This window comes from Canis lupus, chromosome 16 (genome assembly GCF_003254725.2).
Source record: "Canis lupus dingo isolate Sandy chromosome 16, ASM325472v2, whole genome shotgun sequence".
Classification (NCBI taxonomy): Eukaryota; Metazoa; Chordata; class Mammalia; order Carnivora; family Canidae; genus Canis; species Canis lupus.
The window spans coordinates 31,871,757-31,885,584 of NC_064258.1; the positions used below are offsets into that span (position 1 = coordinate 31,871,757).

Here is a 13,828-nt window from a genome sequence, read left to right on the forward strand (position 1 = left end):
AGCAAACAAGCTCACATATTAGAACGGCGGAGGGAAGATTGCTTCTACAAGACTAAATTATACTTTACACACAGGCACTGCTGAATGGCTTTCTGCAGAGGTTACGTTTAAATTATAGCTCTTGCTAAGCAAACATCTCACGGTTTGTGTGTGAATTTGAATTATGCATCGAACAGGCAGCATGTTTATGGAAAAAAGTCAAGTCGATAGATTGCTAAATTGCTAAAACATTTGTAAGAGACAGAAATAGCTGTGGTGTTGGACAATGAAGAAGGTTTGAGAGAGGTCCCGCTTACTCTCCAGTATGAAAATGGGTTGGCAAGGCTGGACCACAGGGAGTGATCAACCTTCGGCTTCATTCAGAAGCATCCAAAAATTGCTAGCATTTTCTCTTTAGAAATCTAAGTTGATATCTTATGCTGGGAGATTCTAAATCTGGCAGAGTGCATTGTGTGACTTCCAATTTTATTTTAATTCCTAAAAATAAGGCAAATCTATAAGAGCTGTCCTAATTCAGGGGAAATACACCATTAGATAGCCAAAACAGGCAAATCAGGTAAAAGATGTCAGGGAACCAATGAGCTCCATAAAGGGTTTTCAACCTTTCCAGAACCTGCCAAGCTCCCCAGTAGCTTCTGGAGAACAATGGAGTTTACTGCAGCACAATGAGTCTTATTTGGGTCAGTAGGTGTGCACCCACCATAAAGATGCGGCAAGTGACTAATGGCCTTTACATTCCCATAGAACTCGAAGAGTGTGTGTTTCTATTGCTGCTTAATTATGCATTTTTCCATCCATAACCCTTGGGAATTTTATGATCTTTCATTTCTTAAGATTTACAACTCCTGCACATGTTGCAAATCCCAGTCAAGTTTCTGCCACACTAAGCAAGGGTTTACCCTGGAGGAGTATGGCGGTAGCAAAGCTTCAATCTACTAACCAGAGAACAAATATTTCTCATGGTCTCCAGTTCTTCTTGGGTAAAGAAAGTAGGAGAAAGAAGGAAGAAGTGTCAGTGACTGACACTATATGGATTAGCAAAGAGCCCAGAAGAAGACAACTGGAGGAAGACAAGCTATAAAACTTGCCATTTGATGGTCTAGAAAATTCTCAGGTACATACAACTACGTGTGTGTGCGTGTGTGTGTGTGTGTGTGTGTGTGGTCTGTATGCGGGTGGCTCAGGAGGCTAAGCAGTCAACTCTTGATCTCAGCTCAGGTTTGATATCTGGCTTGTGAGTTCAAGCCCTGGGTTGGGCTCCACAATGGGTGTGGAACCTACTTAAAGAAGGAAAAAGTAAAAAAAAAAAAAAAAAAAAAAGGAAAAAGTAGTCTGTACGATTTCATTAATAAAACATTCTTCAAATGACAAAATTATAGAGGTGGAGAAAAGATGAGTGGTATTCCAAGTGTGGAGTAGGGGGAAGGAGAAGGAAGAAGGTGTCCATGGCCTTAAAAGGATGCTTGCAGTGATGAAACTGTTTTTACCTGGAGTGTAGTGGTGGCTACACATATCTACACATGTGACAAATCACATAGAGCTTCTTACAGGGTAAAATGCATCCCAGAAAGAGATATGTTAGATTGAAACCCCCCAATATTTCAAAATGTGACCTTATCTGGAAATTATATTGTTGCTCGTGCAGTCAGCAAAAACGAGGTCATATTGGAGCAGGGTGAGCCCCTCATCCTGTAATGTAACTGGTGTCCTTAAAAGAAAAGGAAAATCTGAACACAGAGAGAAGATGATGTGAAGCCACATTGGGAGAAGGCATGTAAAGACAAAGGCAGAGACCAGAGCCATGCTGTCACAAACCAAGGAACACCTGGGGCCACCAAAAACTAGAAGAGGCAAGGAAGGATCCTCCCCTGGAGGCTTTTGGGGGGAACACAGCAACACCAACACCTTAATTTTGGATGTCTAGCCTCCAGAATGATGAGAGACTAAACTGCTATTGTTTTAAGCCACCGAGTTTGTGGTACTTGTTATGGTGGCCCCAGGAAATTAAAATACCACTAAATGCACACCCATGCACAAACAAATGCTAAAACTAGCATTTTAAACTAGTGAGCTCTGATAAGGTCAGTGGATTGTATCAAGGCCAATTTCCCAGCTGTGATATTGTACTGTAGCTGCACTAAGAGTTACTGTGAGACAAACTGGGTGAACATATACAGAGTGTCTCTCTATTTCTTATAACTGCACACTAATCTACAATTGTCTCCATGTAAAAGCGTAAGAGTGGTCTGGCTTCTAGTTAAGTTGGCTCCTTAACATAGCGTCAGGAAGCAGGCCAGAAAGCTAAATCTAGCCCGTTTTAAAAATGAGAAAACTGAGGCTCAGAGAAATTAAACAGATTTCCAAAATTCATAAGCATACCAAGAAATTCAGTTCTTGAATCTACACCGTGCAAAAAGCAGTCCATCTTGTTTAGCTATGCTGTGGTTTTCAGAGGCATAATTCGATTAAGTTCACTCGGCATGACAAAGGTTTCAAAGTGAGAGGGAGGAACCATGCACAAGGTCATGGAACCACTGGTGATCGCAGAAGAAGGATGATAAAGAAAAACTTGAGGGAAGAAATGTAGCGCATCCTGCCTTTTTTCCCCCAGAGAAGGGAGGTCTGCTACGTTTTGTAGATATTTGAGTAGGAATGCTGAGGAGGAAGCCGGCTTTAAAGCTGATCCCTAAGAAGAGGCATTGCATCCCACCTGGCCTATTTCCTTTTACAGTGTCAAGAAAGGAAAAGTTAAAAAAAAAAAAAAGAAAAAAAAAAAAAAGAAAGGAAAAGTTGACTGCTATGGGTATAGGTCATGTGAACATCCCTCTGGAAACACAGCCAGGTTAAGACAGGAAGCCATAGAGACCCGGTGGCGCAGCGGTTTAGCGCCGCCTGCAGCTCAGGGTGTGATTCTGGAGACCCGGGATCAAGTTCCACGTAGGGCTCCCTGCATGGGGCCTGCTTCTCCCTCTGCCTGTGTCTCTGCCTCTCTCGCTCTGTGTCTCTCATGAATAAATAAAAAAATAACATCTTTTAAAATAATAATAAATAAAAAATAAAGAAGAGATAGCATCTAGAGTTTATTCACCACCAAACCCTAGCAGTACTTCCACAAGCTATAACTTCTTAATTGCATTTAAAAGCGTCAGAAACAGGGAGCGATTTGTCAGCCTTATTACTTGCATTGGGCAAACTATGGTGCAAGCCTCTGGGGCAGCCGGAGGGGTTTATATGAAGTGCAGAAGACACAGCAGACAGCAGCAGCGGGGCTGTAATTCTGGAGATCAATGACTCAAGGGATGAAAAGTCTCCCACTTCTTGCCTAGGCTTAGCAGGAAAATGGGGTGAAATGCACCAATTATGTTCGCATTAATGTGTAGATCAGAAGTAATGGGGAAAAGACTCCAGCGATGCTGGCTACCTTGAATTAACATAGATCTTTTTATCCCCAAGAAGTGTGATGGATTTGGAAAGCCCAGATTAGACATCTTGGAGCCAATGACTCATGGGGAGGGAGACGGTGAAACATTTCTCCTGAGGTGGATAAAAATTATAAGTCCTCATAAACCAGAGTTTGAGAAAACCCTTTTGGCCCCTTGGGTCTCCGTAGCCATCATCTAACCATGTTTCTGGAAGTCAGGATTTATTGGATGGCAATTCAGCTCTGTTGGTCAGCTGTCTACTCCAGGCAGCGCAGGGAAGCTGTTCGAATGCAGTCTGCAAATACTGAGCTGGCAGGGGAGATCCAGAACAGATTCCTGTGGACATTTGTTTCTTTTCCCTTTGAGGAAGCCCCTTTATTTTCCTGTAATTGTATCTGATGAGAGGAAATACAGAAGTAAATGGAGCAGAAGCCAATATGAATCTTTGCTTGCAGGCTTATTGTTTATTGACTCATAAGCTACCTGTCCTGAGACAAATATAATTATGGAGTGATTATACTATGTTCCTGAGTGAAAGAAAAAGATCCACGGATGTATTATGTCCTGCTGTTCAAATTTACAAAGTTTACAAAGACTGTGTCACATAGTCTTGGTTGCTACATTAGGAAAGAGACTGGACAATTATGCATGTTTCCCTAAGAATTCAATTGTCAATTTCTCTTACACACCAGTATCTCTCAAAATTTAATGGGCAAGTGGATCACCTGGAGATCTTGTCAAAGCGCAGATTCTGAGTCAGAAGGTTTGGGGTAAGGCCTAACGTATGCTGCACTTCTTTTTTGTCATGGAGGGATTTAAAAAAAATTACTGAGGTATAATGGAAATATAAATTGTGATTACCACAACCGAGCTGATTAATATATCTATTGCCTTATTATTTTCTTTTTTCTGCGTGTGTGTATGTGATAAGACCTAATTTAAGATCTACCCTGTTAGCAAATGTCAAGTAAATTTTACAGTATTGTTAACTATAGTCACGATGTTATCCATAAGATCTCCAAAATGTATTCATCTGACATAATTGAAAGTTTATACTCTTTGACCATCACTCTATTTCTCTCTCTCCCACCCCTATTCCCTGGCAGCCAACTTTCCATTTAGTTTCTATGAATTTTACTATTTTAGAGTCCACATATAAGTGAGAGATCATACAGTATGTGTCTTTCTGAGTCCAGCTTATTTCACTCAGCATAAAGTTTATCCATGTTGTTGCAAATGGCTGGATTTCCTTCTTTTTAAAAGCTGGATAGGACAGCCTGGGTGGCTCAGTGGTTTAACGCTGCCTTCAGCCCAGGCCTGATCCTGGAGATCTTGGATCGGGTCCCGAGTTGGGCTCCCTGCAAGGGGCCTGCTTCTCCCTGTGAGGGACCTGTGTCTCTGCCTCTCTCTGTCTCTGTGTCTCTCATGAATAAATAAATAAAATCTTTTTTAAAAATCTGGATAATATTCGTGTGTGTGTGTGTGTGTGTGTGTGTGTGTGTGTGTGTTTAGACAGAAGGGAGGCCAGGGACTAGGGTGGGACAGACAGAGGAAAGGGGAAAGAAAGGGGAGCACATACAGCAAAAATGTTGACAGTTCTTGACTCTAGTGGTATTTCTACATCACAATCTTTAACCCATCATCCACTGACAGATATCAAGGTTGTGGTGACCAGTCTGCAATGAACGACCCTGGGGATTTGCAGAACTACTTTGGTTACCAAGGCTCTAAGCGCACAGTATCTGGGATATAATTCAAGTACAAGGGAGCTGTGTGAGTTGGCTTCTTTCTAGCTAGGTCCTTTAGTTCCCCCAATTTCATTATGAACATGAAATAGACACAAAAGTTGGAAGAATAATACAATGAACCTGTACACCCACAACTTGAGTCGAGAACTGTTGACACATTGCCATATTTGCTTGTTCCTCTCTCCTTTCTGCTTTCTCCATCCACACCCCCCCCCCGCGTATATATATATTCTCCAAACCATGTACAATGGCAGATATCATGACAGTTCACCCATAAATACTTCATCATTTATTTCCTAAGAGAATAACTTCAATGTAATTGTTCCACTTTAGAGAATAAATAAGAATTCCAAGTCCATAACATTTACTAATACCCAGTCCACTTTCAAGTATCTCCAATTGTTTCCAGTATGCCTTTTATAATTCCTTTACTAAAAAAACAAAGGTCCGGTCAAGGTTCAGGCATTGCCTTTGTTGAAAAACACTCCCTCAACCTTCTTGGGTTTTTTTTTTTTAATTTTTTTTTATTTATGATAGTCATACAGAGAGAGAGAGAGAGGCAGAGACACAGGCAGAGGGAGAAGCAGGCTCCATGCGCCGGGAGCCCGACGTGGGACTCGATCCCGGGTCTCCAGGATTGCGCCCTGGGCCAAAGGCAGGCGCCAAACCACTGCGCCACCCAGGGATCCCCACCTTCTTGGGTTTTTTGTTCGTTTGCTTACTTTTCATGACATCGACTTTTTTAAAAGTTCAGGCTATCTGTCTTTGAGAATGTGTCCTAGTTGATGTCTACCTAACTTTTCTCACAGCGTTATTGAATTTTGACTTTAATTGAAAATTATGCCTAGACACTTGAAGGATTCATTCAAGTTAAGCACTTTTAACAAGTTAAACATTTTGGACAGGTATAGCTCAAGGGTGTTGCATACTTCAGATTCCATCCCACCAAGAAATTCATAAAGTCAGGTCATCCCACTGTTAATGATGTTAACTTTGTTCATTTGATTGCCCTAATAAGAGACCCAGATGTCTCTATTTTAAAAGTGCATTTTTTTTCTTTTGCATTTGGCAGTCAGTAATTAATCTGTGAAGTGGTATTTCAGCCATTTGTGAATATCCTGCTTCCAAACATTTCATCCAATGGCATTAGCACTGATTGCAGAGGCTTACTTGAACCAGTGAGTCATTTATTTCATTGGGGATTGGAAATGGTGATTTTCTAATCTCTCATTCGTCCTGCACTTATTAATTAGCATTCCTCTGTAACAGTCAGCCCTTCCCTCTTCCCTACCCTACAGCCCCACTATGATAGACTCATGACATTTTGTGGATTTAATGCATTGTAATTGATAAAAGGCATTATTGTATTTGATGTTCAAATTGTCCCGAATTTCTCAGTGAGCCCCTTCAAGCTGACTTTTGTGTCTCTTAGACATAATCTCATTAGTCTTTGAACGTTTCCTTTTTTTCTGGCAAAAAATGTCCCAGGCCTACTTGTTCTTTCCTGCCCAAATTGGAATCCGCTATGTCTACAAGGAGCCCTGGTTGCCTCTAATGAAGAATGACATTTAGAACCAAGATCTAGGCAGTAGGTGTGTACATTGTTACTCAAGCATCATTGTTTCCAGGTATGTTCAGTGACAAAGCTTGGAATTGTGGGTGTTTTTATAGTGAGAGGTTCATATTGATATGTCAGATTTGAATTTCAACTACAGGAATTTTTATTTTACATTTTATTTTCTTATAAAAACTTTAATATTTATGTATTAATTTGCTTTAATCCCACAATATATTTTTTAAAGTTTAAAAATTACAACTGTTACTGCTAACCATAAATTACTATGAGAAGTTTGAGATTTCTTTGAAGTCCTTTTTATCTTAAAATAAATTCCACTAAAAGTGTTCAAAAGTTATTCGCAATAATTATTTTCCTAGATTTGCATTATTTTATTTGTATTCAATTTTCGCTGAGTTTTTGAATCTCTAAAACATATGTGGCTTATATGTAAGTGATGAATCACTCAATTCTGCTCCTGAAACTGATATTACACTGTATGTTAGTTGTCTAGAATTTAAATAAAAACCTGAAACAAAATTAATCAAATTAAATTAATAAAAGTCCAAACTGAATTCTCAAAGAAGTCTCAGCCCATATCCATCTGCCTCACCCCATTCCCGCACCCCCTATTGTCAACTATTTTCATTAGTTGCTAGTCTAGCCTTCCTGTATTCCTTTTTGGAGAAAAAAAAGAGTAAATTTATTTATTTACTCTATTTTCTCTCCTTTCTTACACAAAAGGTAGCATATTGCATATTCTGCTTTATGACCATATTTGCGGAGTATTGTCAGGATAGACTCATGGACTCTGGGTCATAGAATACATACATAAGCAATTTATCAGATATTGCCAAATCCCTCACCTTGGGGCTGTACCTTTCTAGAATACTGACTGTCTGCATGGATGAATGCATCTTCTTCCACAGACTTGCCAACCCACTGTTCTGCAGACCATTGACTATTTTTAAAGCATAACAGATGAGGGGCACCTGGGTGACTCAGTCAGGAAGTGGCCAACTCTTTATTTCATCTCAGGTTGTGATCTCAGGGCCATGAGATCAAGCCCCGTGGACTCCACACTCAGTGGAGAGTCTGCTTGAGGATTCTCTCCCTCTTCCTCTTCTTCTCCCCACCATTCATGTGTGTTCTCTCTTTCTCTTCCTCTCTCTCTTTCCCCAGCTGTCTGTAAAATAAATAAATCTTTTTTGAAAGAAATTTATAACAGATAAGAAAGTGAATCTCCACAGAATTTTTATCTGCATAACTCCTAAGAGTGAGGTTAAGATCTTTTCATTTATTTAAGAGCAATTTGCCTTGATTTATTTGAAAAATGTCTTTTGTCTTTTTGTCCTTTTTCCTATTATGTCTTTGGTCTTTTTCTTCTAATTAATATTGCTATATGAGTATCAGACAATGTAGATACCACTTTGTGGCAAAAAAAATCATACAGAAATTTTAGAAATTTCTTAATGATGGTAGGCCTATTTTACCTCAGAAAATATGACAACTCTAAATTTGCATCCACATATTAATATTGCCTAAAACCAAAAGAACTGGCTGCAGTCAACACACCTACAACCTGAGTGGGAGATCCTAACACACTTCTCTCTGTAAGTGATACGGTAAGAGAAAAAAAGCCTCAAAACTGTAAAAGGTTTAAACATTGATACTAATAAACATGATCTGATTGACATATACAAAATTCTGCATCCACACAATTGTAAAATGCACATTTCTATATTAAATAAGTAGTGGGGGAGTTCCAAACAAAATTACACACAACGTGAGACTCTTCTCATAAAGTATAAGATGACTAAAGACATATAATTTTAGGTGTTCATGAAGACATAATAAAACTATATGGGGCAGCCTGGGTGGCTCAGTGGTTTAGTGCCGCCTTCAGCCCAAGGCGTGATCCTGGGGACCTGGGATCGAGTCCCATGTCAGGCTCCCAGCATGGAGCCTGCTTCTCCCTCTGCCTATGTCTCTGCTTCTCTTTCTCTCTCTCTCTCTTTCTCTGTCTCTCATTAATAAATAAATAAAATCTTTAAAAAAAAACTATATGAAGAAGAAAGAAACACATAGGATCCAGGATGATGGTTCATCTAAAGTACAGGAAGAAAGGGAGACAGGTTAGAAAGGCCACAAGGTTAGATGAAGAAAGTCCAGATCCTAGGTCTTATTTGGGGTAATAGTTTTATAAGAGCTTTATATTAAATAAAAAAATTAAACAAAGAAACCTGAGCTGATGGTAGGTCATGAACCAAAACTATGCTTAATCTTCTTTTATGCATCTGAGATCTAGACAGAACCAACAGAAAAGAAATATATTTCCAATCCATGAAAACTAATGAAGGTATAATATCCAAGGAAAGAAGAGAGATTAAGATAAAAATAGACATTATGAAATAAAATAATAACAATGAAAACAATAGAAATGATCAATGGGAGAGAAAAGTGTGTTCTTTCTAGAGATCAATAACAGAGACAATGCTCTGGGGAATCTGATCCAAAAAAAATGAGCAAAAGGGTCAATACTGTGCTAGGACATATACTAAATATGCAATAAATCAGAATTTGTCTCACAAAAAGACTATTCAAATATTCTGGTCTACTGAGTAGATTGGTAGAGAAAAGAGAAAGAAAAAAAAATTTTTTTTTTTTGGAGTCAATAATCATAATTCTACCTCAATTGCTCAATAGCTATTTTTTTAAGTGATTTCCAAACATTTTGCTTATCTCTACATGCATACTGGTTTTTACACCTTGGTCTTTAAGTCAGCCTTGATGCCATTGTGGTGACTTTAGAGACCATGAGCCAACTCTCAGTCCCCAAGCATTTGGCTCAGACACAGATGGAAGGAGGGGAAGAAGTTTGGGGATTTATCAGAGGAATTCCAAGTAATCCTTGTTACTATATTTCCTTTTACTTATTTATAATGCAAACAAGAAGTTAAAATCATAATTGCTTTACCTCTGCCCATTAAAATATGCCATTAAAAATCATCTTAATGAATAGATATTACTGTCTGGTGATGACTACTCTGACCCCCTGTCTAACAGGCTCCATTTATGTCTTGTTTGATGGAAGTTCTCTGCATCTGCAAAGCAAAAGGGCAAACTGATTTATGAACAAGACTTATTGTCACAGAGGCAGATTTGTATAATGAGAAATATATTAAATCTAATGAAGGGAGAGCGTGCCTACCAAGGCAGAAAGTGCGTTGTGATTAAGTGATTCAATATCCCTCAATGGATTAATTTAGACAATGCACTGGGGTACGTAGCCACTGCCAGACCCCTTTGCTCTAATGACAAATGTTAAGCAATGCTGCATACTTGTGCATATGTATTGGCTTTTTAAGGTGTGATGACAAAGTAAGGTGTCACCCTCAGACCTCTACATTAATAAGATGAATCCCAGAGATGCACATGTCCTACAGATAGAGAACCAGGAAAATCTATCAAAAATGTCATCTTTTAATATCTGCTTACAGTAAAGCATTTACTATAAAATAGACACACTCTTACCTTTTCAACCAAGGCCAGCTTACTGTATCTGACAAACACCAAATGCAATCCATGTTAATTCCCTCTCCGGTCCCCAGCAGGGCCCAAGTCAGACACAGGACAATCAGTCATGGGCTGTGGTTTCCAAATAGGAGCATGCCAGCTACTGTTTAATTGTCTACATGTACACACTCAATACAATAAGCGATGTCATTTGCAAGATTTGAAAGCCACAACGAACCTGTCAGGGCCCAGCAGTCACCTTCCTACAGTTTGGAACAAGTCCAGTTTCCAGTTGTGACTACATAAAGCAAAACCCTGTAACCTTCAGTGACAGCACAAAGGGAGCTGAATTCTGCATTACTAACAGCAATGACCCCAACACAATGCTCTTGGGACACACAGGTATGCTCAACCTATATCCCACAGAGGGAAATGAGCCATCTTAGGCTCTCAGTGCCACAGGAAAAAATATTCGGCGCTCTGAGGGTCTGCAGGTAATGGATTAAAAAATTCTAACACTTTTTTCACCCTTTTCTTTTTCTCTAGGAGAAAAGTATCTCAAGAGTACTGGCACCAGAATTAAGAAACTAGGAAAAAAATAGCCACTTATGTGGTGTCCAGCAGCCTTAATAAGGAAAAGCAGAATTTCCATCACCTTGGGCATCCATTCTGATGACTCAAGGGCAGAGAGGAATCTAACAAGCCTATGTTCCTCTCTTTATAATAACTGAAAGAAAGAAAGAAAGAAAGAAAGAAAGAAAGAAAGAAAGAGAAAATGTGACTTCTATACGAGGCAGGTGGTGAAAAGAAAAGGCTGTCCCACACACCAAAAGTAAAGGTGAAGAGGTTTCAGCTTCTGTTTTTGGATTCCCCTAGACTATTGGATCCCTCTTGGCCTAATGAAACTATGTGTTTGCTGTGAAGTATATAAACAAGCTGAGGTCAGAATCCTATTCTGCAGCGTACTGTCTATGTGACCCTGGTGGTATTCTCTGTTCTTTAAGGAATGATTATTCCTAATAATTTCATCATATCTGAATTACTTATATTAACATAATTAAAAAAACACATTTATCTATTAATAAGTCCTCAGTGAGCTTTAAAGAGGGTGGCTTCTTGTACTAAAGAAGCCTTTTTGATGAGATATGGGGTAGGAAAGACATGCAAATGAGGAAGTAGAAGCAGGAAAAGAGATAAATTGCCCTGCATGAGCCAGTTGTAATGGCTTGAGAAGCCTTGGAGAAGATGGTGTAAAGCACACATACTGAAACCACAGGGACCCTGAGGTGAGTCTGCTGTGGAAAGACAGAATTTACAAAGAGGTGACCGGTGACCAGCATACACCATGAATACCACTACATAGGGCTGTAAATAAAAGAGTTTCAGAAACAAGAAGTCCAATAGAATAACTAACAGGTGTTAGGCGTTGCCCAGCAGCATGATTCTTCTTAGGAGCTGGACTGCTTATCCAGAAAGGCTGCTATTCCTAAGAAGATATGTGTTGATTTGAATAGAAATTTTCATATTTTTCCAAGTCACATTCATTTCCTATTCACCCCAGGAAACTGTAAGTTCACTTCCAGATGTTTCTGAAAGCAAGTTCAGGTGCTAGAGGTTCAAACCCAACAATGTTGGGAGCTTGGTCCCAGGGACTCAGTAAGACCTTTCCCTGTAATCAGATATAGCTACTAACACAATGTATTTTATTTTATTAAAGTTTTTTTATTTATTTGAGAGAGAGAGAGCATGGGGTGGGTAGAGGCAGAGGGAGAGAGAGAATCTCAAGCAGACTCTCCACTAAGAGCCAAGCCCTGCACAGGGCTCCGTCCCAGCACCCTGAGATTCTGACCTGAACCAAAATCAAGTCACTTACTGTGTACCAGACATGATTCTACATGCTTTACATATATTAACTCACTTATTCTTCACCACAACCTTATGAGGTAGACAATTACATTTTACAGGTGAAGAGACTCAGGTACGTAAAGATTAGATAATCTTCCCAAAGACTCAATATTTGGTGGAATGGGATTCAATCTGAGCTGTTTGAATCCAAATGCTGTGCCCTTAAATGCTAGACTAGACTGCCTGTTCATATCTATATTAATATAGGCAGAAAGGGAGATAGGTAAGAATATAGGTTGAGATAGATACATAGATAGAAATAAGACTTAGATAAAGAAATACAAATATAGAACAAATATAGATATTAATATGGGTATAGATACAGAAATACAGACACAGGCAGCAAATAAAAAGAACTAGATTAAAGGGCTACTGAGACAGACCGGAAGTTACCATGTGTTCATTCTCTCAAGAAGCTTGGTCTTACATTTGAGACTTTGTGTTTGTATTTGTTTCCATTTTTGTACATATGAACACACCAAAAAAAAGTTTTTTCAGGATATGATGTCTCATAAGATATGATTAGATCTGAAAATGGTAGAATTTGGAGATGAGAGGATTAGGGAAGTTTCTTCTGGCTACGATGGAGTGGCCAGACTTTCTCTGCTGCTGTTAACAACTAGAAAATTGGACAAAATCTATGAAACAAGAGTTTTTAAATGTTGAACAACAGATGACACAAAACAGTGACCCCTTAGAGAGCAAAAGCACACAAGGTGAGTTTTCTAAGCACCCCAGCTTTGTTCCAACAGGTACTTTATGGTGTAAGTCAGGGAAGGGAAGCTCACACAGAGCACAATAGTGTCCAGGGACACTGAGGCAGCTGAAAAATTATGGGATAGAGTACTAACAAGAAGGAAGCTACAAAGAAAGAGATCCAGAAAATTGCCCACAGGTTCCCCATAAGTCTGTTGCTGAGAACTGAGCTGTGTTCGTGCAGGTAAAACTCCATGAGGCAGGACAAAGAATTGCATTTAACTTCTCATCTGTCAGAATAAAGAGGCCTCATTGAACACCAGGTTATTCAGGAGATCTGATCAGGTCTGGGTAGGAGTAAGTACTACACTTTGGCCCTTAACAAATTTATAGACAAGTATAAAAATGTATTAGGTTGATCTGTAAATAGCTTACCTCTCTGCCAACATAAACTGAAGTTATTTAGAGGAACAACAACAAAATCCAGATACTCAACAACATAAAAATAGCCAGCATACATTTTGCAAAAATAACCATGCATGCAAAAAAAAAAAAAAAAAAAAAAAAAAAAAAAACAAGAAAATTTGACCCATAACTAGAAGAAAAACTGACCAATAGAAACAGCCTCAGCAATGGCCATGATAATGGAATAAGCAGACAAGAACTTTAAAATCATTATTAGAAATATGATTAAAGACAGAGAGAAAAACATCATGAACATAAGGAGAAAAAAATTACATTTTTAAAATGGAACTTCTATAGCTAAAAAATACAATGAAATGAAAAATTCATTTGAATGAGATTAAAAGCAGGTTAGACACTGCAGAAGAAACAACCAGTAAATCTAAAGACATAGTAATAAAAACTATCAAATTGGCAAAAGACAAAAAGAACAAATGAAACACATACACACAAGAGCGAACTATATGGCTATATTAAGTGCATCACATTTATGTAATTGTAATTTCTATGAAATAGAAAGAGAA

The 13,828-nt window shown here is 38.8% G+C and overlaps 2 long non-coding RNA genes across 3 annotated transcripts in view; one reads left to right on the forward strand and one right to left on the reverse strand.

Moving 5' to 3' along the window:
• LOC112646195 (uncharacterized) overlaps positions 1-10,519 on the reverse strand; it is a 26,088-nt gene extending 15,569 nt beyond the window's left edge. Inside the window, exons 1-3 of one of the 2 annotated variants that reach the window (XR_004805843.2) lie at positions 10,260-10,519; positions 7,592-7,911; positions 3,161-3,817 (exon numbers count right to left, since the gene is read on the reverse strand). This is a non-coding gene — a long non-coding RNA (uncharacterized LOC112646195). Of the gene's footprint in view, positions 1-3,160; positions 3,818-7,591; positions 7,912-10,259 lie in introns of those variants that run through there. The other variant, XR_003127524.3, reaches the window with a different exon arrangement.
• On the forward strand, positions 10,273-13,425 carry LOC112646234 (uncharacterized). Its single transcript, XR_003127530.3, has 2 exons — positions 10,273-10,643; positions 10,788-13,425. It is a non-coding gene; the product is annotated as an uncharacterized LOC112646234 (long non-coding RNA).
• Positions 13,426-13,828: the final 403 nt, after the last annotated feature.